This window comes from Sphaeramia orbicularis, chromosome 12 (genome assembly GCF_902148855.1).
Source record: "Sphaeramia orbicularis chromosome 12, fSphaOr1.1, whole genome shotgun sequence".
NCBI lineage: Eukaryota > Metazoa > Chordata > Actinopteri > Kurtiformes > Apogonidae > Sphaeramia > Sphaeramia orbicularis.
The window spans coordinates 77443686-77471316 of NC_043968.1; the positions used below are offsets into that span (position 1 = coordinate 77443686).

General features: G+C 37.8%; 1 protein-coding gene across 1 annotated transcript in view; it reads right to left on the reverse strand.

Annotated features, from left to right (window-relative positions):
- bmpr1bb (bone morphogenetic protein receptor, type IBb) overlaps nucleotides 1-19249 on the reverse strand; it is a 183335-nt gene extending 164086 nt beyond the window's left edge. The window contains exon 1 of the mRNA XM_030151094.1: nucleotides 19185-19249. The gene's annotated coding sequence lies outside the window, so the exon portion shown is untranslated. The remainder of the gene's footprint in view (nucleotides 1-19184) is intronic.
- Between the last annotated feature and the right edge of the window lie 8382 nt (nucleotides 19250-27631).

Here is a 27631-nt window from a genome sequence, read left to right on the forward strand (position 1 = left end):
CGCCTCCAAGCTGGTTTGCCAGCCTCTATGACACAATAAAGCTGCAGAAAAAGAAGGAACAACCACAACAACAATGGCCGGTGTCAGAACAAAATACGTGCTGCCAACTTTTATAATTCAGGGCCACATCCAGCAACAACCCAACTTCATCGTCTGTCCAGACAAAGAAGTCCTGCATCTTCGTTCTACCACTCGCCATTGTTGTTTGTAAATAGTGTTATCCGCCTTTTCTTCTTCTTCTCATTTAAAGGCTGTCTAAACCGGAAACTGTTTGTGCGCAGGCACGTGTTTTACCGCCACTGTTTCACTACAGCTCTACATCGCCAGCTACTGGTCTGGCATGGCCACTACAGCGTATTCAGCCGTCCTCGCGGACTCATGTGAACGCAGATCGTTATCATAGCGGCTTCGTCTTAACGCGGAATGATTTTATAACGCAAAGGAGAAATCTTTGCGGAATTGGATCTTAGTGTTGCCGTGTAAACGTAGCCTTACTTTAACTCTCTTGTTGAATTCTGAGGTGACAAGGGGATTTCTGTTTAAAATTCATATCTGATTCTATCAGATTATGTTTGTGTTTTGTCTGTGGGCTTTTTCTGACGATTCAATACATTTGTGTTGGCAAAAAGTGTTCTTAAATAAATACTGGATACTTTGGAAATGGTTTCTTATTTATTTTTTGTGAAAATGGAGGACACTTCCCTCTCTTTCTAATGTAGTGGATCAATTTTAGTTTATACTGATGCTAATGTGTTTTGTTTTCATATCATCATATGCAAGTGAGTGGCCTTGACAAGAGGCTATAGTGGTGCACTTGTAGTTCTACGAGCATTTACACATTTGTACATCAAAATGCATTTGATGATAGTTAGATATTGAAGTATGGGGTATATTTACATATTTTCCTGGAACTTATTCTGTATTTTACCAGATTATAGGGATCCTGGGGTTGTGATGATGGGGCCCTTGAATATTGTTGCCCAGGGTACAATGAAGTGTTAATCTGGCCCTGCACTCGAATAAAACAACACAAACGACAAACCCATGGACACAAACCCAGGATCAAAGCTTTACTCACCTGGAAAAAAATATAAATAATACAAAAACTGTCATTTGAGTTTAATATTGTAACACTGGAGTTTTGATTCCATTCTGATTTTTAATCCAGTATAAAAATCGAATTTAATTTGTTCCATGGCTGTGCTCATTTTGCAATTTACACATTTTGTAAATGAATTTTTTCCCATTGAAATGTATTCAAACACATTTAATCTGATCAAGCCCCAAAAAGCACAAAAACATCCTTTTTAAAGGGTTTTTAAAACTGAAAAAGTTGTGTCCGAAAGAGAATAACACTTATAAAAACAAATAGACTGGTTTTATTAAATTACTGACCTTTAAGATGAGATGATCTGTGTGTGAGGAAGACAGTGGAGGAGGAGGAGGAGGAAGAAGAGGAGGAAGAGGAGAAGGAAGAGGAGAAGGAGGAGAAGGAGGAGGAAGAAGAGGAGGTGAAGGAAGAGGAGGAGGAGGAAGAAGAAGAGAAGGAAGTAGAGGAGGAAGAAGAGGAGGAAGAGGAGGTGAAGGAAGAGGAGGAGGAGGAAGAAGAAGAAGAGGAAGAAGAGGAGAAGGAAGAGGAGGTGAAGGAAGAGGAGGAAGAAGAGGAGGAAGAAGTAGAAGAGGAGGAGGAAGAAGAGGAGGAAGAGGAGGTGAAGGAAGAGGAGGAGGAGGAAGAAGAAGAGGAGGAAGAGGAGAAGGAAGAGGAGGAGGAGGAGAAGGAGGAGGAAGAAGAGGAAGAAGAAGGGGGGTGGAGGAAGAAGAGAAGGAAGAGGAGGAGGAAGAAGAAGAGGAGGAAGAAGTAGAAGAGGAGGAGGAGGAGGAGGAAGAAGTAGAAGAGGATGAGAAGGAGGAAGAGGAGGAAGAGGAGGTGAAGGAAGAGGAGGAGGAGGAAGAAGAAGAAGAGGAGGAGGAGAAGGAGGAGGAAGACGAGGAAGAAGAAGAGGAGGAAGAGGAGGGGGTGGAGAAGGAAGAGGAGAAGGAAGAAGAAGAGGAGGAGGCAGAAGAGGTTAACCTAACAGTTACCCTAATAAATATGACTACACCAAAAAATAATTTTTGTCCAGTGAAGCAACACATGAAGACTGATGGAAAAAAAAATGGACAAAGTACAGGAGGACAGCTGACACTATGTTCTAAATGCTTGTGTTGTAAAATTTAAAAAATGAAACAATAAAATATAAGTTAAAAAAAAACAGTTCAAAATCTAATTTGTTTGCAAATTTATTTATTTTTGTCCAATGAACTAAACGTTTGGCTCGGTCGGACTCGGTCGGACTCGGTCGGACTCGTAGTGGCGAGTGAAGGCGTCTCACGTTACTTCACCGCTGATGACATGATGCTTTAATAGTCTTGAGTGAACTGGAGGAGTCCCAGTCTAATGTGAACAAGAAGCTGTAGTCAGAGCTGAGAAAACAGCCCCAGCCCTAGCCCCTGCCCCTGCCCCTGCCCCTGCCCCTGCCCCTGCCCCTGCCCCAGCCAAACAGCCCCGCCCCCTCTGGGTCTGTCAGAGTGACAGAGGGCCTCATGTCTGTGATTGATGACCAGGGTCCGGCCCGGTCCACAGGTTCTCCAGCGCCGTTCTACTGGCACCCGGTTGTCTCTGTTACATGCGTTTACATTATTGGTATTATTTCTGTGTCTGAAGCAGCTGCTGTGAATCCTGCGCTTGTATGTGGGAGGGGTTTTTTCCATGCCCTTAGTCCTTCAGGTATGTGTAATGAAATCTTGGGTTCTGTTTTGAAAACCCTGGGAGTTCCAGTCGTTTTCACATTGGAGGTTTTTTCTTCTTCTTCTCCCTGCTTCCCCTCTCACCCACTTGTGCTCCCATGAACGGTCCACCCAAGGTTACTGACTGCTTAATTTGAAGTGCTTTCAAAAAGTAAAATAAATACAGCATTTAAAAGTCGGGGGGGAACACCCACCATTTGGACCGCTTTGGGTCCAGATGCAGAAAACAGGCTTTAATTGTAGAAAAACCCGTATGTGAACGTCTGTGTGGGTATTTAAATGAACCGTTTTTCAGTTAAAATTTTAATCAGGAAACCAGTGAAGCCACAAAATGTTGGCCCTGGAGACAAAAGCTGCTTATCTTTTAGACGGCCTGTGCTCAAATCATTAATTAAATGTGCTACAATAGAACTAGTGTTGTGTGGCTCCAAAACGACATTACGCAGGTTGACAAACGCTGTGTAGCTCAGAGCTGCAAATGGGAATCAGACGTACGGTGTGGAACAGGCATGGATCAGGTGGTCTGGGGGTTTCTCCGTTATCTACACTGTAAAAAATGACTGTAGAATTAACACCAAAAAGTTGTAAAATTGCAACATAAAAAAACTGTAAGTGACAATACAATGCAAAGTTGTTTATCTGAAAAGATTTTTGTGTTAACGATTGAATCAAATATAGCTGTAGTTTTTACCAGAAGAGTATGTGAACAAAAGCAGATTTGGATGTAGACATGATGGATTTCTATTGTTTTTAGAAAATAAAACTGTACATTGAAAAACAGTGTGGTGCCGTTTAAAATGCAAGACCATAATGTTGAAATAACGGCATATTTGATATATATATATATATATATATATATGTGTGTGTGTGTAAAGTTATACAAAAGTAAACATTTAATAATATAACATTTTAAATTTGTAAATGAATGGGTTGGTAGAGTTGGTAAAGCGGCTCGTCCAATAACCAAAGGGTTGGTGGTTTGAATCTTGGCTCTGACTGTCCATGTGTCCAAGTGTCCATGGAAGACACTGAACCCTGAACTGGACCCAGTTGGACCTGGTGGTTTTGGAAAGTGCTTTGGACACCATGAAGGTGGAGAAAATGTACTGAAAAAGTGCAGACCATTTACCAGTTAAATCCAGTGTTAAATCTACATGTTTAAAACGTTAAATCTACACGTTTAAAATGTTAAATCTGCATGTTTAAAATGTTCAATCTACATGTTTAAAATGTTCAATCTACACGTTTAAAATGTTAAATCTGCATGTTTAAAACAATAAATCTACATGTTTAAAATGTTAAATCTACATGTTTAAAATGTTCAATCTGCATGTTTAAAATGTTCAATCTGCATGTTTAAAATGTTAAATCTACATGTTTAAAATGTTAAATCTGCATGTTTAAAACAATAAATCTACATGTTTAAAATGTTCAATCTGCATGTTTAAAATGTTCAATCTGCATGTTTAAAATGTTCAATCTGCATGTTTAAAATGTTAAATCTACATGTTTAAAATGTTAAATCTGCATGTTTAAAACAATAAATCTACATGTTTAAAATGTTAAATCTACATGTTTAAAATGTTCAATCTACACGTTTAAAATGTTCAATCTGCATGTTTAAAATGTTAAATCTACATGTTTAAAATGTTAAATCTGCATGTTTAAAACAATAAATCTACATGTTTAAAATGTTAAATCTACATGTTTAAAATGTTCAATCTACACGTTTAAAATGTTAAATCTGCATGTTTAAAATGTTAAATCTGCATGTTTAAAATGTTAAATCTACATGTTTAAAATGTTAAATCTGCATGTTTAAAACAATAAATCTACATGTTTAAAATGTTAAATCTACATGTTTAAAATGTTAAATCTACACGTTTAAAATGTTAAATCTGCATGTTTAAAATGTTAAATCTGCATGTTTAAAATGTTAAATCTACATGTTTAAAATGTTAAATCTGCATGTTTAAAATGTTAAATCTGCATGTTTAAAACGATAAATCTACATGTTTAAAATGTTAAATCTACATGTTTAAAATGTTCAATCTGCATGTTTAAAATGTTCAATCTGCATGTTTAAAATGTTCAATCTGCATGTTTAAAATGTTAAATCTACATGTTTAAAATGTTCAATCTACATGTTTAAAATGTTCAATCTACATGTTTAAAATGTTCAATCTGCATGTTTAAAATGTTCAATCTACACGTTTAAAATGTTAAATCTGCATGTTTAAAACGATAAATCTACATGTTTAAAATGTTCAATCTACATGTTTAAAATGTTCAATCTACACGTTTAAAATGTTAAATCTGCATGTTTAAAATGTTAAATCTACATGTTTAAAATGTTAAATCTGCATGTTTAAAATGTTCAATCTGCATGTTTAAAATGTTCAATCTACACGTTTAAAATGTTAAATCTGCATGTTTAAAATGTTAAATCTGCATGTTTAAAATGTTCAATCTACACGTTTAAAATGTTAAATCTGCATGTTTAAAACGATAAATCTACATGTTTAAAATGTTCAATCTACATGTTTAAAATGTTCAATCTGCATGTTTAAAATGTTAAATCTACATGTTTAAAACGTTAAATCTGCATGTTTAAAATGTTAAATCTACATGTTACTCCGTAAATATGTTTACAGTTGGATGTGTTTTTTACAGTATTGTTCTGGAAACCACAGCTGCCAGTTTTTTCCCATAAAAACAACAGGATTTTTTTTACGGTGTACACAAACGTATCTTAACTGTACCGAACGAGCTGCACAGTTCAGCCTGATAGGGACTCATTATGCTTTTTATCTTCACTTTGGACTGAGTGACAGCGTCCACTCCCCGCCCACTCTGTCCTGTCTCCGCCCATAATGGTGTGTCTGATGTGTGTTGACAAGCAGAGGATGAAGGCTGATGGAGATACGAGGAAACAGGACTGAGGCGCTGCTCTGGTCTTAGCAGTGTTGGGCAAATTACTTTTAAAAAGTAATTACCTCCGCCAAGGAGGTTATGTTTTTGCCGGCGTTGGTTTGTTTGTCTGCTTGTCTGTGTGCAAGATAACTCAAAAAGTTAAGGACGGATTTGGATGAAAATTTGAGGAAATGTTGATACTGGCAAAAGGAACAAATGATTAAATTTTGGTGGTGATCGGGGGTGGGGACTGATCTGCCTTGGTGGACGTCTGCACTCTCAGAGTGCTTTTCTAGTTAGTTACAGTTACTAATTTCCCAAAAAAGTAATTGAATTAGTAACGGAATTACTCAATACTTACAAATACTTTTGGCAATATAGTGTAGATACCTGCCTGTACCAAACATATTCAGTATTCTGTGGATGACCTGTGGTGGATTTGACCAATGGAATCAAACCTCCTAAACCTCCTTCAAACACACATGCAGCAAAAAGTCTAAAGCAGGGGTGTCAAACATGCGGCCCAGGGGCCAAATGCGGTCCGCCAAAGGGGCCAGTCCGGCCCTTGGGATGTTTTTGCAAAGTCAAAAATTCCACAGTCTTGAATTGAATTAAGCAAAAAAAATAAATAAATAAAAATAAAAAAATTAGCTTGAATTAAGGAAAAAATGTTGAATTAAGCCAAAAAAATCTTCAATGAAGTAAAAAAAAAAACCCAAATCTTAAATTTAGCAAAAAAAAAATGAATTAAGCAAAAAATCTTGAATTAACAACTTCAAGTTTGTTTATTTGTTTTAGTGCAAAAAATAACATTAAATTCTGAAAATATTTACATTTACAAAGTATCCTGTAACAATAAAATGTGAATTACCTGAAAAATATGAACAACCTGAAATGTCTAAAGAAAATTAAGCACAATGTTAACTATCTTCTGTCTGTTACTCAGTGTTTAGCATCTTCATAGATCTGATCCATAATGCACATGTAGAAATGATAAGTGGAGGCAGAATATTGTTAAAATTGCACTTATTTTTCTCAAGAAATTTCATTTTTTTCAGGGTATTTACATCTTTTTTGTTTGGATAGTTCATAAAAGTAAGTATTTTCATAACACTGGGTTACAATAAAATGTTTTTTGCAAGTTGTCTAGGTTTTTTCAACTGAATTAGGACCATTTTGCACCGCTAAATCCAAAAATGACATCTGTTTTTCTCAATCAGGTCAGGTTTTTTTGCTAATTTGATTTTGAAAAATTTGATCTTCTCTCAAAATTGATTACATTTTTGTGACTTTATCAGTTGATTTTTTTTATATAGTTTTCACCCAAAATAGGTTTGAACAGAACAGGATTCCTGTTAGGTACAATGGTGTATTCACCGCAGATGTAGCAGAATACGTCAGGCTTATTTTTGCCAGATCTTCTAGTCGAAGCCATTTCATTCACCTGTAATATTAAAAAAAAACAATCATTAATTGGCAAAAGTAAAATCTTCAGAACTCGTTTATTGCAAGAAATATGAAAGAATTTTGTATCATATGATGTGAAAATGCCCATAAATGTAAGCAAAAATGTTAAAAAGCCAATATGTAGCATAGTTCAGAGAGTTGACCTGATTGAGCAAAATTAATGTGATTTTTGGATTCAGCACACCAAAATGATCCTAAATCAGCTCAAAAACAATCATCTTAAACAATAAATTTCTTGTTGACCAGTGTTATTTAATGTTGTTTTTTCTTTACCCTAAAACAAAGACAAAAATTTGGAGTTGTCATTATTTTTATATTATGTTATTATTTTACTAGTCCGGCCCGCTGCAGATCAAATTTAGCTGAATGTGGCCCCTGAACTAAAATGAGTTTGACACCCCTGGTCTAACACAAATACCAGATTAAACCAGTGGATCTGATGGTTAAACCAAGAAAGCACTTCATCCCATCCAACTCTGATCCTTAAATCCTAATCTGTGTGTTCTGGCATGTTGACATGTGACTACAGCGCCACCACGTATGCAGCTACGCAGCGGCCGTCACCAGCTGTTAGTTCTCTGGAACACCTGCAATAACACTCTGTCTGGAGCAGGTTAGACGCTCACTACGCTCTCTCTCCTTCTGTAACGTGATCCGGCCTCTCCTCCCTACGCCACCAAAGAGACCAGGAAAGACGAGGAGAAAGGCCGAGCTCTTCTCAGGCTGGACGCAACCGTAACCAAAGATGAAGCTTTCAAGTGAAGGCCAGAGGACACATGAATGATTGGTGTGGTTCAACCGTTTACTCTAGATGTGAGAAGCAGAACACAGCCTCATCTGTCTGTATCAGGTCTCTAAGGAAACATACGGAGGTTGAATTTATGCTGATGATTAAGGATGCACAATAATTACACTGGTCAACAACAAATTTATTGTTGAAGTTTTTTGAGCTGATTTAGGATCATTTTGGTGTGCTGAATCCAAAAATCACATTAATTTTGCTCAATCAGGTCAACTTTCTGAACTATGCTACATATTGGCTTTTTAACATTTTTGCTTACATTTATGGGCATTTTCACATCATATGATACAAAATTCTTTCATATTTCTTGTAATAAACGAGTTCTGAAGATTTTACTTTTGCCAATTTATGATTAATGTTTTTTTTAATATTACAGGTGAATGAAATGGCTTCGACTAGAAGATCCTGCAAAAATAAGCCTGACGTATTCTGCTACATCTGCGGTGAATACACCATTGTACCTAACAGGAATCCTGTTAGAAAATGATTTTTTTTCTCTTAAAACCTATTCTGGGTGAGAACTATAGAAAAAATCAACTGATAAAGTCACAAAAATGTAATCAATTTTGGGAGAAGATCAAATTTTTCAAAATCAAATTAGCAAAAAAACCTGACCTGATTGAGAAAAACAGATGTCATTTTTGGATTTAGCGGTGCAAAATGGTCCTGATTCAGTTGAAACAACCTAGACAACTTGCAAAAAACATTTTTCTGTAACCCAGTGTTATCAGGGCTGTGTGTTGGCAAGAATCTGACAATATGATACAAATCACAATACTAGGATCACAATACGATATATCACAATTAAGGATGGGAATCGAGAACCGGTTCTTTTTGAGAACCGGATCGCAGTAGCTCGATTCCTTGGAATCGTTTGCCTGCCTGCTTAATGATTCTTCTTATCGATTCCGCCTTTGTTGCCGCCATGCGTTTTGGCATGTATGTAGTTTTGTTTGTTTTGTTTTGTTTTCTTCTCTCCTCTGCCCAGTTTAATCAGTTCTGGTTGTAGTTATTGTCACCATTATAATTGTCTCCATGGTTGTTACTGTTTGTATTGTTGGTACTTTCTGGTGAGGGTCTTCACCACCTTCTTCTCTCTTGTTCTCTCCCCTTCTTCTACCCCCCCACCCCCCCCACCCCCATGTCAGGTCTGGCATTGAAATGTGGTTCAACAAAACTCATAATAAACACAGTAGAATATCAAAGGGCGCTTCATATACTTTTTGAAGTTGCCCTTGGCGGGGCAAATTTGTTCAGCACCAGGAGGAACCAGACTACCATTCTGCTGTTAGGACGCTGGACAAGACAAGTAGAAAAAAAAAAGTAGTGTGAGATACTCCCTGGTAAAATGTCCAAATAAAAGAGGATGCACAAGCAAAGGTGTCAGAAAAATGGGCAATGATGAGTGGGAGTACAGTTGGTGTCGGCTGCTGCCTTATCGGTACAGACAGCTGCCTGTCAGCCAGCTCAGCCCATAAAAGAAAAATAAAACAAACAAACAAAAAAATAGATGTGAGAAGCAGAACACAGCCTCATCTGTCTGTATCAGGTCTCTAAGGAAACATACGGAGGTTGAATTTATGGTGATGATTAAGGATGCACAATAATTATTAGGGCTGTGCATTGGCAAGAATCTGACAATACGATACAAATCACAATACTAGGATCATGATACGATATATCACAATTAGGCTTGGGAATCGAGAACCGGTTCTTTATGAGAACCGGATCCCATTAGCTCGATTCCTTGGAATTGTTTGCCTGCCTGCTTAACAATCCTACTTATCGAATCCACCTTCGTTGCGCATGCGCGATGACCTCACGCGTACACTGCATTGTTTTGGTCAGAACGTAGCCAACATGGTGTTGAGGCAGAAACGGTCCAAAAAGATGACACCAGGTCCACTGGAACACTGTCAAAGCTTCCAGTTCTTCTAAAGGGTGGAATCCCTCCAATATGTTCAAACATTTGTCCACAGCATGTGATTCATTTACAGGAATGTCACGTATTTGATATGATCTGTAGAAGTATTTATTGGACTATTAACAGAGTTTAACACTGACTGGAAAGAAGAAGAAAACAACTGGAAGAATGGGAACTATTAGTGTTTGGTATCGGTTACGAGAAGCAGGAAGTTATCGGTACGACACGTTTGCATGTGAAATTATTTAGCAAACAACAGAATGATTGATACAGTTGAGGACAAAATTATTAGCCCCCCTATGAAATTTTAAGTTTCTTCAAGATTTTCCTAAGTACTTTTTTAACAGAGCAAGGAATTTTCAACATAGCATTTCTGAACATACTAGTTTTCTTTAGAAGGCACAAATTATTTATATTTGCACACCAAAACAGCATTATTTATAAAAAAACTAAAATAACCAGGGACATTATTATTAGCCCCCTTTAAGAAATGACCATTTATTAAGTCATGGCACAAACCACTTTTGTGCAATGATGTGCTGTAACTTGACAGGTGATGTGTTTAAAAGTGATCAGGTGAATCAAGTGATTTCACTCAACATTTAAGTTAAAACATGGTATAAAAGCCTCAGTCATTGAGCTGTCAGTTGAGAACGCACCATGCCCAAAACTAGAGAAATCCGTTTGGACCTGAGAAAAATGATTATTGATGCAGACAAAGCAGGAGAGGGATGCACAAAGCAATCCAAGCATTTCCAAGTGTCAAGAAATGGAGTGAGAAGTATAATCCAGAAATTCAAAAACAGCCACACAGTACAGAACAAGCCTTGCAGAGATAGGAAGTGAAAGATTTCAAAGACCCTGGAAAGAAAACTAGTGAGAGATGGGTCTAGGCGGACATACACTGTGCGATTATTTCGATCGTTGCACGCAGCTCCATCTCAAACTGTGCGAATCAGTTGTACAGTCAGGCTCACGATTCATGTTCTCACACTGCACGGACCGACGCTCGTATGCGACCTGACTGCTCACACTGTAGGACCATACACCACAGGACGCACCACACGTTCGAGTGTTGTATCCGGAAATACAACGTTAAAAATACCAAGGAATCCGTAAAAGTGCATAGACGATTGTGTATTGGCGTGAGCCACGAAATGGTAGTGCTAAACAAAAACCAACGAGCTGCTTTGGTAATATGTGCCATTATCTGCGGGGAATCAAAAAAGAAGAAAAGACAACGATGTGTTCGGTGCAGGCATCGGTTGGCCAGACGTGGACAGTATGGGCTGTCATCCTACAGCAAAGAGAACTAGAGGTAAGCTGCAACAGCTAAACTGCACTAGGACAGTAGCCAGCTACTGTTAGCTTTTGTACGCTACTGTACGCGTCTGTGTTCGCGCATGCACAGTGTGAGAATTTGAGGCACATCGGTTCGTGGCACTGCTTTGACAGTACGATACACTCACGAGGAGCGAGCAGGATTTCAAACAGCTCCGTTTTCCTTGCGAACACACGATTGCTGGTCGTGAGGTGGTCGTGAGGTGCTAATCGCTTCTCTTTACCCCATGTACACTGCACGAAGCACGACACACGATTAGAGACACATCGGGCCCGATCCCAGAAAGAGTCGCACGAGTGAGAAATCGTCTCTAAACTCGCACAGTGTAAGGCCGCCTTAAAGACCCCAGAACAACTGCTGACACTGGTGAATGACTTGGCCACATCAGGAATCATAGTCTCTAAGAAGACAGTCATTATAGCTCTGAACTGGAATGGACTGAGAGGATGCAGACCAAGAAAAACTCCACTTTTGAAGAAGAGACACCTTTAAGCCAGACTTAAATATGCTCAGGACAACCTGGAGAAACATTATGCATACTGGAAGTGTGTCCTATGGTCTGATGAGACTAAACTAGAGCTCTTTGGCCATAGAGGCAGCGTTTATGTTTGGAGAAAAAAGGGAGAGGCATAGAACCCAAAGAACACCATCCCTACAGTGAAACATGGTGGTGGGAGTATTGTGTTGTGGGGATGCTATAGTGCATCTGGAACTAGAAATCTGGTCAAGGTGGAAGGAATCATGAACAAAGAAAGATGTGGAGATTTTGAAAGAAAACCTTAAGCAGTCAGCAGTAACACTGGGTCTGGGTCATTGATTCATCTTCCAATATGACAACAATCCAAAACTTACGTCTCTCTTGGTGAAGAGCTATCTTCAGAAGACCAAAGTGAATGGAACTGAGTGGCCTGCACAGAGCCTGGACTTAAATCCCATTGAAAATATTCGGGGTGACCTAAAAAAGAACATCCATGCCAGAAGGCCACCAAATCTGGAGGAGCTGGAGAGATTTGCCAAAGAAGAATGGGCTGGGATTCTTCAAAAACAGTGTCAGAGACTTGTAATAAAAAAAATACTATGACTGCAGGCTGTTACCCAGCAAAAAGGAAACACAATTGACTAGTAGGATCAGGGGGGCTAATAATTTTGACCCTGGTACTTTTTGTTTTTTGTGGAATATTTTCATTTGTGTGCAAACTAAAATCATGTAAGCATCCAAAATAAAACTAGGTGTGTTAAAAATGTGTTGCGCTGTGTAAAAGCACTCGGGAAATACCTTTAAAACAATGACGTTTTTGTAGGGGGGGCTAATAATTTTGTCCCCAACTGCAACTACATACAGGCGTTGAACTACAGGAGTTACACAAAGTTTGATTCAACATTACTCGGAAAGTTGGCTGGCTTTTCTCCTCTCACCTACACCGGCACCGGCGTTTGGTTCTAGTGCATGTGGAGCGTGAAAATAAAAGCATGAGTTTCAAAATAAGAGTCCGTATGTATAAATGAACTAAGACTTGCTTGAAAGGCAGAACGGCATTAACGGGAGATTTTAAAAAATTGTCAGCGCTATTTAATGAATGCGTTAACGTGGTAATAACGCATTAACTTGCCCAGCCCTAGTTTATATGAATCAATTTAAATTAATATGGCTATGGGGCCTTCTTAATATGGCTTATAAGTTCACATTAAGCCACACTGTACAACATGAATTTGGGTACGACATGAAGTTTACTATGTGTAGATTGCACAATGAAAACACAAGCTGAATCGCAGCCAATGACGTATGTAAGTCAACATCATTGTGCAACAGAGCTGCACAATATATTGTTTGAGCATCGTTATGACAATGTACGTGCGCGAAATAGTCACATCACAGATCCTGCAATGTAGGAGGGAAAGGAATTCACCGTGTTCTCATCTAAGTTCAACCACACACTGCACACAGCCATCCACCAATCACAATTGTTCTTCATCAGTTTGCCGAAGCAGACCACGCCCCCCTGCACATGGAGTGAGTCGCTGGTAACAACACAGCGTTTCTTCTGGTAAGGTTTGGACGTGGTGCAAGTTTGGTGAGAAAATACTGAAAAAATACAGGTACTGTTGAGCCGCATTATGTAATAAATTCCCATTATGTAATAAAAGTTCAAAATGTAATAAGAATGTCACGTCATCTTGTAACAAAGCCGCAATATGTAATAAACTGACGCATTTTGTAATAAATTACCTCAATGCATTATGTAGTACATTTTTTCGCATTATGTAGTAAGTTATTACAATTGGAGAAATTTATTACAAAATGCACTTGACACATTTTTATTTTCAGGAAAATGTAATGTGCTAAATTAATCTTTAAACTGTGTGGTTAAAGTTGTGATTCCATTACCTGTAGCTCCTGTGACTAATGTCTTCTAAATTGCTCTGAAATTATATTAATTTGGATTGTTATTATATAATGAACCATGTTATTACATTTTTTAAAATAAAAACGCGTCAAGTGCATTTTGTAATAAATTTCTCAATTTGAAATAACTCACTATATAATGTGAAAAAAATTTACTACATAATGCGTTGACGTAGTTTATTACAAAATGCGTCCGTTTATTACATAATGCGGCTTTATTACAAGATGATGGGACATTCTTATTACATTTAGAACTGTTATTACATAATGGGAATTTATTACATAATGCGGCTCAACAACAATATATTGTTTGAGCGTCGTTATCACAACGTACGTGTGCGAAATAGTCACATCACAGATCCTGCAATGTAGGAGGGAAAGGAAGTCAACATGTTTTCATCTAAGTTCAACCACACACTGCACACAGCCATCCACCAATCACAATTGTTCTTCATCAGTTTGCCGAAGTAGACCACGCCCCCCTACACATGGAGTGAGTCGCTGGTAACAACACAGCGTTTCTTCTGGTAAGGTTTGGACGTGGTGCAAGTTTGGTGAGAAAATACTGAAAAAATACAGGTACATTTCCAGGAACAAAATGAAGATGGACAGACAGACAGAAACATGCTGGTCATTCTGCCTGCATCAAATTCAAATCGTTAATCCTAGCCTACAAAATTCTCAGTGGGTCTGCTCCTACCTATCTAAGTGCACTGATAAAAGCTTATGTTGCCCCACGACCACTCCGCTCGTCTGGGGAACGTAGTCTGGTGGTCCCCAGACCTTGTACAAGACAATCCAGGCCCTTTTCATGGGTCATTCCACATTGGTGGAACGTTCTACCGAGCACTATGAGAACAGAGTCATCCCTGCCTATCTTCAAGAAGCTCCTGAAGACCCAACTCTTCCGAGAGCACCTCCTGTCCTAGAACTGGCAGACATTCCATTTTAAATATTTTAATAAGGTTTTTCCCAGGATTATCACTGATTTTCCCAGGATTATCTCTGGACCTGCTGCGGTGGTCCTGCCTCTCTCCTGCCTTCATCATCAACACTCACTTATCCTCAACTGCCTCCATGTGTCTCCCCCTACTCCCCCCTTCTACCCCAGTCTCTATCTCTATCGCTCTCTCTTTTTTCTCTTTCTTTACTCTCTCTCTTTAACCCCAACTGGTCAAGGCAGACGTCCATCCTCCAGGAGTCTGGGTCTGCTCCAGGTTTCTGCTGTTAAAGGGAAGTTTTTCCTTCCACTGTCACCAGTCACAAGTGTTTGCTCCTGGAGGATTCTGTTGGGTTTCTGTAAATTGGCTTAGAGTCTGGTTTTGACCAACTCTATATATAAAGCGTCATGAGAGAACTATTTTGTTGTGATCTGGCGCCATATAAATAAAATTTGATTGATTGAGTGATTTGATTGGTTTTCCCCTGTGAGTCGTTTTGGAAAAAAGCGTCTGCCAAATGCATAAACATAAACAACATAAACATATATTCACATTATAGAGCACAGGAGGCATAACAAATACTAGGGGAACATTTAGAGGGATTGTGATCCACAGGGGGAGGGACGGGGAAGGTGGGGGTTGTGTTATAGGATTACATATAATACAGCTTTTACAAAGTTATCAAGCACATTCAATCAATCTGATGTAATAATTATCTTCCCCTTTGTCCATGTGTGGACAGACTGAACGCAAACTTAACGATTATATTAAAGGAAACCTGCGACTGTTCCTCCTCTGATGTCAAACAGCGAGGTAACATAATCCCAATTAAAAACACAGCAGCCCAGGTAATTACAGGCTGAGTGCCAGGAAAGCACGTAAGAGGAGGGTTTTTCTCATCTGAACTTTGATATTTTTAAAGTAACGTGAAACGACTACTTCGGCTCCAAAGCAGACAAATGATCTTTTCCCAAACAGCAGGAGAACGGGTCAAGTGTAAACAGACAAATCATTCAATGCATGAAGAGGGAGAGTCTGGAAAAGCATGACGACTCACAACAGAAACGGCTTCAGCGAAGAACAGCGGCTGTCAACGAGCGGGACCGACCCACGAGGGAAGGAACGGGTGAAATAGGGGCTGACAACTACTGTACACTCCCAGAAGGAACATGACTCACCTTTTGTTTGAAGCAGTCATTTGGTTTGAATCCGCAGCCCTAGTCCCTTTCATGAAGTGTTGACGTGAGTTTGTCACCTGCCACCTGTTTGTGCCTCCCTGATCCTGCAGCGTACGCCCAAACCTGCCAGAAGGAGCAGCGCCACAGTGGGTGTTTATCTGTGGATGTGAGGCTGTGGATGGGGGGGTTGGTTCCACACAGAACGGTGTGTGTGGGGTAAGGAAGTGTCCAAATATTCATGTGCATTAGACAGATATGTGTGCATATTAGCCTACAGGTATGCAAAAATAAATGTAGTTGTGCAAATAATAAAAATAATTGGGCAAAAAATAAATATAGTTGTGTAAAAAAATAAATATAGTTATGTAAAAATAAACATAGTTGTGTCAAAATAAATATAGTTGTGCAAAAAATAAATATAGTTGTGTAAAAAACTAAATATAGTTGAGCAAAAAATAAATGCAGTTGTGCAAAAAATAAAAATAGTTGTTCAAAAATGAATATAGTTAAGCAAAAAATAAATATAGTTGTGCAAGAAATAAATATATTTGTAAAAAAAATAAATAAATAAATATAGTTATGTAAAAGTAAATATAGTTGTGTAAAAATAAATATAGTTATGTAAAAAATATAGTTGTGTAAAAATAAATATAGTTGTGCAAAAACTAAATATAGTTGTGTAAAAAAATAAATATAGTTGTGCAAAAAATAAATATATTTGTGTAAAAAAATAAATATAGTTGTGTAAAAGTAAATATCGTTATGTAAAAATAAAGTTACGTAAAAAATAAATATAGTTGCGTAAAAATACAGTTGTGCAAAAAATAAATATAGTTGTGCAAAAAAATAAATATAGTTGTGTAAAAGTAAATATCGTTATGTAAAAATAAATAAAGTTATGTAAAAAATAAATATAGTTGCGTAAAAATATAGTTGTGCAAAAAATAAATATAGTTGTGCAAAAAATAAATATAGTTGTGCAAAAAAACTAAATATAGTTGAGCAAAAAATAAATGCAGTTGTGCAAAAAATAAAAATAGTTGTGCAAAAATAAATATAGTTAAGCAAAAAATAAATATAGTTGTGCAAGAAATAAATATAGCTGAGCAAAAAATCAATATAGCTAAGCAAAAAATAAATATAGTAGAGCAAAAAATAAATATCGTGCAAAAAATACATATTGCTGAGCAAAAAATGAATATAGTTGTGCAAAAATAAATATGTGTAAAACTGTTAAATGACTTCAGTCATACATAAAATGTAATGTGTGTATTTTATCAGAATACGAATGAATAAGTTTTGACAAGAATTACAAATATGACAGATACACTATACGGGGATCAGAGACTAAATTTTACAAACTATGGCGCCCCCTCATGGTATTTTATGAGAAACCTACAACAATAATCTCTGAGTAGACATCCTATCTCTAACACTAAGGTCTGTCTTCAGCAAACATGTCACCATGATCCAGACTTAGAGCAACGACTGATCAATTGCTTGTCAATTATTAAGTTGTCGTAGCTTTATTCTCCAGTACCCATGTATTAAAACGAGGTTAGCCTCAGTTTCAGTTAGTTTACTAATCATGTAGGAGCACAAGGTTCAGAATCACAAAACGAAGACAAAAACCATGAAAGATCTGATCATGAAACCAAGAGCTTTACTAAGAAGTAACGTTAGCCAAAACAATACGTCATTTCAGGTCTGATTTGACCCAAAAATACAGCATAAATTAATTTTAGCTGACACCAAACAGGATCCACAGATCTAGGTTTGGTTTCCTGGATTTGTGGATCCATCTACTTCTCTTTTCTTTGTCTTTCGGTGTCTGTAAAACGATAGCTCCGACTGCTTTTCAAACCTGTTCATACAATCAATCGCACAACAGCTCTTCCCCATTTTGTATTAAATATTATTCTTCAGTTTAGACAGTATTGAAACAAACGCTGTCACTCATCTCCCTCTTTCTGCCACTCAGTGGGCGGAGCCATGGTGACTTCCACTAGTGGTGACGTCACGTGCATACCCTCTATAGTGAAATTGGTATATTGCACAAAACCCCAGTGGAAAGAACTTTTAGTCCAACTAGAGTCACATGAACAAAAAAAAAAAAAAAAAAATCAGAATTTGATGGAAGTTACAACAAGAGAAGAAGAGTTTAAACCAAACATGTATGTGTGGACACACCAGGAAACCCAATCAGTTTAGAATTTAGTAGGAGATAGAAGGGTAACGAGTATTCTAGATTCAAAACAACACAGATTTATGTTTGTTTACGTTTATGTTCTTGTGACATCTCGCAATAATAATAAACAAATCATCACATTTGTGATTTAATGGAAAAACCGACATAACACACTTCTGTTTTTTCAACATTTAGTAAATATTGGTAAAGTACGGAAGAGGATTAGAGCCACTGGAAAAAAAGAAAAAAAATTAAGGTCCATTATTTTTTATCATTAATATTATGAGAAAAAAGTCAGGATTCTGAGAAAAAAGTTAGAATTCTGAAGGGGAAAAAAAGTCAGAATTTCAAGAAAAAAATGTCAGAATTCTGTGGAGTGAAAAAGTCAGAATTCTGAGAAAACAAGTTTGAATTCTGAGTTTACAGTCAGAATTCTGAGAAAACAAGTTTGAATTCTGAGTTTACAGTCAGAATTCTGAGAAAAAAAAAGTCAGAATTTCAAGACAAAAAGTCAGAATTCTGTCAAAAAAGTCAGAATTTCAAGAAATAAAGTCTGAATTCTGAGGAAAACATGTCAGAATTGTTGGGGGGGGGGTCAGAATTTTGAGAAAAAAAGTTTGAATTCTGAGTTTATAGTCAGAATTCTGAGAAAAAAGTCAGAATTTCAAGACAGAAAGTCTGAATTCTGAGGGGAAAAAAAGTCAGAATTCTGAGAAGAAAAAGTCAGAATTCTGAGTTTAAAGACAGAATTCTGAGAAAAAGCCAGAATTCTGTGGAAAAAAAGGCAGAATTCTGAGGGGAAAGAGTTAGAATTCTGAGTTTATAGTCAGAATTCTGAGGAAAAACATCAGAATTCTGCATGGGGAAAGAAGTCAGAATTCTGAGGGAAAAAAGAATTCTGAGAAAAAAAAGTTACAATTTCAAGAACAAAAGTCTGAATTCTGAGGGAAAAAAGTCAGAATTCTGAGGGGGGAAAAGTCATGATTATGTTGAAAAAAAAAAGTCAGAATTCTGAGAAAAAAGTCAGAGTTCTGAGTTTTTTCTCATAATAATAATAAAAAATATATATTGGACTATAATTTTTTTTTTTTTTCAGTGGCCCTAATCCTCTTCCGTAGTAAACTTTAGCGCACATGTCCAGCGGAACAGTGACCAGTGACTCCAGGATGTTCCTAAGTGTCCAGTTAAAGGCTCAGTGTTGAGCGGATCCCGGCTGTCAGGTCTGAGGGCGGACTCACCTGATAGGATCTATGCAAACCCAGCGTCTTCCTCACTGCCGTGTCCTCCTCCTCCTCCTCTGTGGGTTGACAAAGCGCTGACGTGGGCACATTTCCATCCAGTCCAGCTCACAGGTCCGGCTCCAAATGCCCTCTGCTCTGTCCTGACTCTACATGAAGAAACAGGAGCACATGAAAGCCATTCAGCGTCTGTCATCGGCAGCACAGAGCCGACAACACCGACAGCACACAAATGGATTTCATCTGGTTCCTCAGCTCCTCTGGTCGTCTGAGTGGCAGTCGCTGTCAGTTGTTATTTAGCCGACGAGCGCTGGGTTCAATGGAAGGAAAAAATCCGACACGGTTACGGACTTCAGAACAAAGCTTCTCAGATGAGTTTAGTGACAGATCGAACTGTCAGAGGAGATCAGGTTTGATGTGTTTGGAGCGAAACGCTGAAACGCAGAAAGCCTCCAAACAGAACTGAACTCCAAATGTCTGTGTGCACGACGCTGCAGAAAACAGTTTAAAAACGACAAAAGGCCCTAAAATGTTTGAGCCAGGATCATATGAGGGACAGAACACATGGGTCTGGGTCTGGACTGACACCGGTACTGTTGGACTGTTCTGCTGGAACAGGTGACTGTGGGTGGTCTGAGCGACTCCACTGAATAAACCACAGAGTTAAAGTGGAATTATGGGCTGACGTCCTGTCTGTCACACAACATATTCTCATCTAATTTAAAGGGTACGCGACACACACTGTGCGCAGCGGTCCACCGATCACAATCGTTCTTAGTCAGTTTGGAGTGAGTCGCTGGTAACGACATCGAAAAATGAGCAACGAACAAGAGAAAATCAAGGTAAATGACGACCTGGTGCCAAAAAGAAAAGCAGCGTCAGTTATCTGGAATTATTTCAGCTACAGACGGATGAAACTGAAACCCATGTTCTGTGCCGACAGTGCCTTTCAATTGTCGCCACAACGAGATGTAACACAACTAATGAGTCTGACCATTTACGCTGGCATCACACAGCTATTTCATATCGCAATATATATCACAGGGTTCATAAAATTCACAATGTCATTTTTTTCCAGTATCGTGCATCCTTAGTCATAACAGACTAAATGTGTCATTGATCAGGTTTATTCATCTGTATTTGTCTAATAAATGTTCATATCTTTGGGTTTAAATCTATAATCTTTCACCAGTTCCTATAAAACTCTCAGGTGTCCTCAGCCCAGCGCTACGGTTAGAGATGGGAATCAAGAACCGGTTCTTTTTGAGAACCGGATCTCAGTAGCTCGATTCCTTGGAATCGTTGGCCTATCTGCTTAACGATTCTGCTTATTGATTCCGCCGTCGTTGCACATGCGCGATGACGTCACGCGTACGCTGCATTGTTTTGGTCAGAACGTAGCCAATGTGGCGTTGAAGCAGAAACGGTCTAAAAAGACGACACCAGGTTCGCTGGAACACTGTCAAAGCTTCCATTCCTTCTCCTCTTCGTCTGCTCTTATGCCAGTAATATTTCTGTTATTTCTAATCATTTGTGCAAACGGCTCAATGCAGAGGGCAGAGTGCAGGTGATAATGAGCATCCTTGGCGTGTACCTCTTTCAAGAGTGAAAGATGGTGATTGATACACACCACACACACACACCTACACACACACGCACAAATAGTTTTTGTTTTGTCTTATTACCTCCGCCAAGGAGGTTATGTTTTTGCCAGGGTTTGTTTGTTTGTTTGTTTGTTTGTCTGTCTGTTTGTCTGTCCGTTAGTGTGCAACATAACTCAAAAAGTTATGGACAGATTTGGATGAAATTTTCAGGGTTTGTTGGAAATGGGATAAGGAAGAAATGATTAAATTTTGGTGGTGATCGGGGGTGGGGGGCCCACGGGGGGGGCGCAGACCACAAAATTTCATCAAAATCTGTCCATAACTTTTTGAGTTATGTTGCACACTAACGGACAGACAAACAGACAAACCCTGGCAAAAACATAACCTCCTTGGCGTGGGGGGGGGGGGGGGGCACTGATCAGCCTTGGCGGAGGTCTGCGCTCTCCGAGTGCTTCTAGTTTTTGTTTTGTTTCTGTTTTGTTCCTCTTTGTTTCATTTTGTCTTCATTCTGTCTGTGTGAAAACTCGTTGGTGTGAACCTATCTGATGTGATACTTCAGTCTGTTGTCTTTTGAGTATTTACAATCCAAGTCTTATGACTATATGCTGAATGTCTATGTGTTCAATAAATAATAAGTAAAAAAAAAAAAAGCCTCCATTTCTTCTAAAGGGTGGAATCCCTGCAATCTGTTCAAACATTTGTCCATGCCATGTGATTCATTTACAGGAATGTCACGTATTTGATACGATACTTAGTGGCACTTGTGAATCTAGTGGCAGAGTGAACACCAGGCCATCATTCGGGCCCAGTTCTGGTTCTGGTGTGGGCAACAAACGTCGTACCCCCTCAAATACAAGTTTCTGAAGGTAGAGGAAAGGAAATGAGGTGCACAACAACAGGAGACAGGCAGAGTCCAACTGTTCCACATAGTGGAAATGCAACAATAGAGGAATTAGCAAAGTGTCTTCAGTTTCACTTTCACTGTACAGCGGCCCCCCCCGAAACCGGGCCCGGCATTATCTGTTCTTATTATTTGTACATACTGTATATGTTATATTTTCTGTGCAAAGATGGAAATATAAAAGACAGTTAATGCAAACACACCTGTTTGTACTCTTTTATTCCCTCACCCAATGAGAATCGATAAGAGAATCGATAAGGAATCATTAAATTCTTATCGATTCCCATCCCTAATTGCCCAGTAGTAAGTTATTCTTAGCTTTATACGTTATTTGAATAGTTCTGAATAAAATTAAATAAAATCAACCTAAAAAAAAAAAAAATCTAGATACTTTTTTATATAATTCATGCATGAAAGGGTTAAAAAAAACACCCCAAATAAATTCAATGACCTTAACGTGTATTAATATTTTCTGCAGTAGTACTAAATACCGTCTTTGTATTTCCTCTTTCACACACACACACACACACACACACACAGCTGTCTTTTATTTGCCAGGATCCAGCCGCAGATGGCGATACAGTGTGAACTTTAACACAGGATTCTTGACATTCTTTTGGGAGTGTGAGTTACTGTTGGGTTCAACCTGGTACTGGGTCTGGCCTTCCGTTCAGTTCCTGCACACAGGTCACTGTCACAGCGTCTCACACACACACACACACACACACACACACACACACACACAGCCTACTGTTGTCCAGTCCAGGTTCAGCTCTACCCTCCTCGGTGTGCAGCAGTAGGCTCAGTGGTGCTGCTGTGTCAGCGTATATTTGTGTGTTTATGATGGGTCCTGTAGTAGCACGTTCACTGCTTAATGTAAAAGGAATGCCAATTAAAACGACACAGCACACCCTCATCCACATGTGAGTGTGTGCAGTGGATCTGAGAACCTGTGGGAGAGTCTGGGAGTGCAATATTTTCTTACCTTTACGAACTTATTTATTTATTTCAGGGCAAGGTTATAATAGTTTTGGATTTTTCATCATAGTTTAGTTTTTACCTTTTTTCTCTAATTCAGTTAGTTTTAATTAGTTTTTAGAGCAGGTTTGGTCGTTTTTATTTGTTTTCATTTTCTTCAAAATCAGGGGTGTCAAACTCATTTTAGTTCACGGGCCAGATTCAGCCAAATTTGATCTGAAATGAGCCAAACCAGTGACATAATAACACATAACAATATACAAATAATGTCAACTCCAAACTTTTCTCTATGTTTTAGAGCGCAAAAAGTGAATTTACATTATGAACAGGTTACTTTCACAAACTATCCTTTCAAAAGATGTGAACAACATGAACAAACTGAAAAAATAAGTGTAATTTTAACAATATTCTGCCTCAGTTTATCATTTACACATGTACATTATAACTTACAGATCACAGTGGATCTACAAACACACAAAACATTGAGTAACAGACAGAATACTGTTAAAATTGTATTTACTTCTCTTAAGACATTTCAGGTTATTCACATTTTTCTGCAAAATGATACTTTGTTTTAGTGGAAATATATGAAAATATTTACATTTACAAAGAGAAAAATTTGAAGTTGTCAATATTTCTATGTTATTATGATAGTATTTGACTGGTCCTGCCCACTTGAGATTCAATTGGTCTGAATGTGGAACCTGAACTAAAAGGATTGTTAATATCTTTAGTGTAATTTCTGCACTTCACAAACTCATCCCAAGGGCCGGACTGGACCCTTCGGCGGGCCGGATTGGACCCCTGGGCCGTATGTTTGACACCTGTGTTCTAAATGCTTAGTTTTAGTATTAGTTTTATTTTTTTCATATCTTTGTCGTTGTATTCAAATAAATCCCAGACAGGACTCTGCTGCTTTCTCCCAACTTTAGTTTCCATGTGTCCAGGTAGAGTTAGGACCAGAAGACGACTCTAAACGACAAGTGATGAGAAGTGACGGACCGTAAAGTGCCGTATGGTGCCTGCAGCTAAAACTGCTCAAGCAAAATAAATCGATTTCATATTAATCCGACACTGACAAAGATGAAAACTAAGGGAATTTTATCCATAAGTTTTATACATTTTAGTTACTTTAGTAAGAACACAATTAGGGCTGAGTAAAAAAATGTATTTAATCGATTTTAGATCGATTTCATTTTAATTTTGCGGAATCAATTAATAGTAGATGACATCGATTTTTCAGAGCAGGACCGGGAGTATGCAGAAGCACGACCAGCTCGCAAGACGGTCTTGGTCTCACTCGCGACACTCTGGCGCAGAAAAGACACGAAGGAAGGGTGGGGAAACCCCTCCACTGGAGGTCCTCCCAGCCTCAAACTCGAAGCCGCAGTGTGAAGGAACTGGCCGCCCACAGGTTCTCTGAGGTGAGTCGCAGAAGCTGGTCGTCCTTGAAATAATAACTGGGATCCATACTATCACCTATAGCTGAGTGTGGAGTTACTTTACACCAAGTACTGACATGGATTGACAGGATTAGTGGATCAACAGGTATTAAACAGTTTAGATCAGTAGATGGTTTAGGTTAAAGGTGGACATTTGAGTCTTTAAGGGTTAAAGGTGGACGTTTGGGTCTTTAAGACACGGTTAAAGGTGGACGTTTGGGTCTTTAAGACACGGTTAAAGGTGGACGTTTGGGTCTTTAAGACACGGTTAAAGGTGGACGTTTGGGTCTTTAAGGGTTAAAGGCGGACGTTTGGGTCTTTAAGGGTTAACCCTTAAAGACCCAAACGTCCGCCTTTAACTGTGGCTTAAAGACCCAAACGTCCACCTTTAACCCTTAAAGACCCAAACGTCCACCTTTAACCCTTAAAGACATAAACGTCCACCTTTAACGTCCACCTTTAACCCAAACGTCCGCCTTTAGCCCTTAAAGACCCAAATGTCCACCTTTAACTCTTAAAGACCCAAACATCCGCCTTTAACTGTGGCTTAAAGACCCAAACGTCCACCTTTAACCCATAAAGACCCAAACGTCCGCCTTTAACCCTTAAAGACCCAAACATCCGCCTTTAACCCTTAAAGACCCAAACGTCCGCCTTTAACCCTTAAAAACCCAAACATCCGCCTTTAACCCTTAAAGACCCAAACGTCCACCTTTAGCCCTTAAAGACCCAAACGTCCACCTTTAACCCTTAAAGACCCAAATGTCCACCTTTAACCCTTTAACTGCCTGTTCAACCATATGGTTGAGTTACTCATCAGGTTCTTCTTAGTGGGGTAGTTAAAGGGTTAAGGGTTAAAGGTGGATGTTTAGGTCTTTATGGGTTAAAGGTGGACGTTTAGGTCTTTAAGGGTTAAAGGTGGACGTTTAGGTCTTTAAGGGTTAAAGGTGGACGTTTAGGTCTTTAAGGGTTAAAGGTGGATGTTTAGGTCTTTATGGGTTAAAGGTGGACATTTGGGTCTTTAAGGGTTAAAGGTGGACGTTTAGGTCTTTAAGGGTTAAAGGTGGACGTTTAGGTCTTTAAGGGTTAAAGGTGGACGTTTGGGTCTTTAAGGGTTAAAGGTGGACGTTTCAGTCTTTAAGGGTTAAAGGTGGACGTTTGGGTCTTTAAGGGTTAAAGGTGGACGTTTCAGTCTTTAAGGGTTAAAGGTGGACGTTTGGGTCTTTAAGGGTTAAAGGTGGACGTTTGGGTCTTTAAGGGTTAAAGGTGGACGTTTGGGTCTTTAAGGGTTAAAGGTGGACATTTCAGTCTTTAAGGGTTAAAGGTGGACGTTTGGGTCTTTAAGGGTTAAAGGTGGACATTTGAGTCTTTAAGGGTTAAAGGTGGACGTTTGGGTCTTTAAGGGTTAAAGGTGGACATTTGGGTCTTTAAGGGTTAAAGGTGGACGTTTGGGTCTTTAAGGGTTAAAGGTGGACATTTGGGTCTTTAAGGGTTAAAGGTGGACGTTTGGGTCTTTAAGGGTTAAATCTTTTTGAGTTTCTAAAATTCCCTCCACTCTATCAGATGTTGATCTTCTTCATTTCCAGCCTGAGTCTAACCTGACACTAAAGTGGAAAAAACAGGATTCTTTCACCGTCTGTGTGTCTTCGTTTACATAGCCGTCCATGTGCTCAGCAGAAAGTCAATTAGCTCACCACTTTGGAGGTAAATTGCTGCAGAGACGACATTATAATCTCCAAACATAAACCCCCACACACACACAAACAGGAGCAGCTCTGCCACATGCATAACCCAGAGTGAGTCTCCTGCAGCAGAATTAACACTTGATCTATGCTGATCGATACGCTTTAGTCTGGGATTTCACTACTTTCACAGTGAGGGCCATGAAATGAAACCACTCAAAATATACAATGTACCGTTCATTTAATGGATGTTATCAATATGTTTTTAGTAAGAAAAGTACAAAAGTGCAGATATATTGCTGCTCTATATGTCATTCAATATGAAAGAGGTTTGTAGATGTCTAAAACAGATCCAGGATAATGTGCCTCTGAGGTCAACTCACCATCCAAACACAGGACAACACAAAGCATCCTGTCACTGAACCCACACAAAGCTTCAGCGCTGCACTGTAAAAAAAAAAAAAAAAACGTAAAAAAAAAAACGGTAATATTCCGGCAGCAGGGATGCCAAAAAATACTGTAAAAGGCAGAAAAAAAACCATCCCATAAAAATACGGTAATTTTCCATGAATAAAATACAGTTTTTTTGCCCTAACTTTACATGAGATTTTACTTTTTTTTTTTTTTTTTTTTTTTTTTTTTTTTTTTACTTTTTAATGTTTAATAAAGAATATTTTCACTTATTAAAACAATCAAATTACCTATAAATATATGCACTGTGATATAGTCTATTATACTTTAACAACTATGGGTGAGTGGCTTGAGTTTTTCTATCTGACACTGAATGTAAAAAAAAAAAAAATCTGTTTCTCTATAAGCAAATGCTTGCACAAGTGAAAACTGATATTTAAAAAAAAAAAAAAAAATCCTTAGTGAGGTTGTAAATATTGCATATCTGTGAATATCCTAAGGCTAACACTTACATTTTAATAAATGTAAAGTAAATATATCTGCAAAAAACAAATAAAAATAAAATTAAAATACCTGCCTGTCAGCTTTACCTGCATTCATTAATATTCTCACACCTCCTCATACTGTCACATCAGCCTTAAAGCCTGTTACATCATTATATAAACAAACAATAAAAATATGTACACTGTAAAAAAAATAAATAAATAAAATTTTAAAAAAAGGTATTTTTTCCGGCAGCAGGGGTGGCCGAAAATACTGTTAAATAACGGAAAATAACCATCTCATAAAACTACGATAATTTTCCATAATTACAACATAGTTGTTTGCCCTAACTTTACATAAGATTTTACATATTTTTTTTGACTCTTTAATGTTTAATAAAGAATAGTACAGTATTAAAACAATCAAATTACATATATATATATCTATATATATATATATATATATATATATATATATATATATATATATATATATTAGATATATATATTGTGGTGGAATATATTATCATACATACATAATACATACATACATATATATATTATATATATATAATATATATATATATAATATATATATATCTATATATATATGTATGTATGTATGTAGGTATTATAATCTATCTCCACCACTATTATATATATATATCTAATATATATCTATATATACTTATATATATATAATATATATATATTGTGGTGGAATATATTATAATACATACATACATATATCTATATATATATTATATTATATATATATATAGATATATATTGTTTTTTTTTATATATATATATATATATATATATATATTATATATATATATATAATATATATAATATATATATAAATTTTCAATGAGACTAAGTTGTACAATCCACTGATAAAAACTGTATTTGGACAGTTTATCAGTGCTTATACATGTGATACA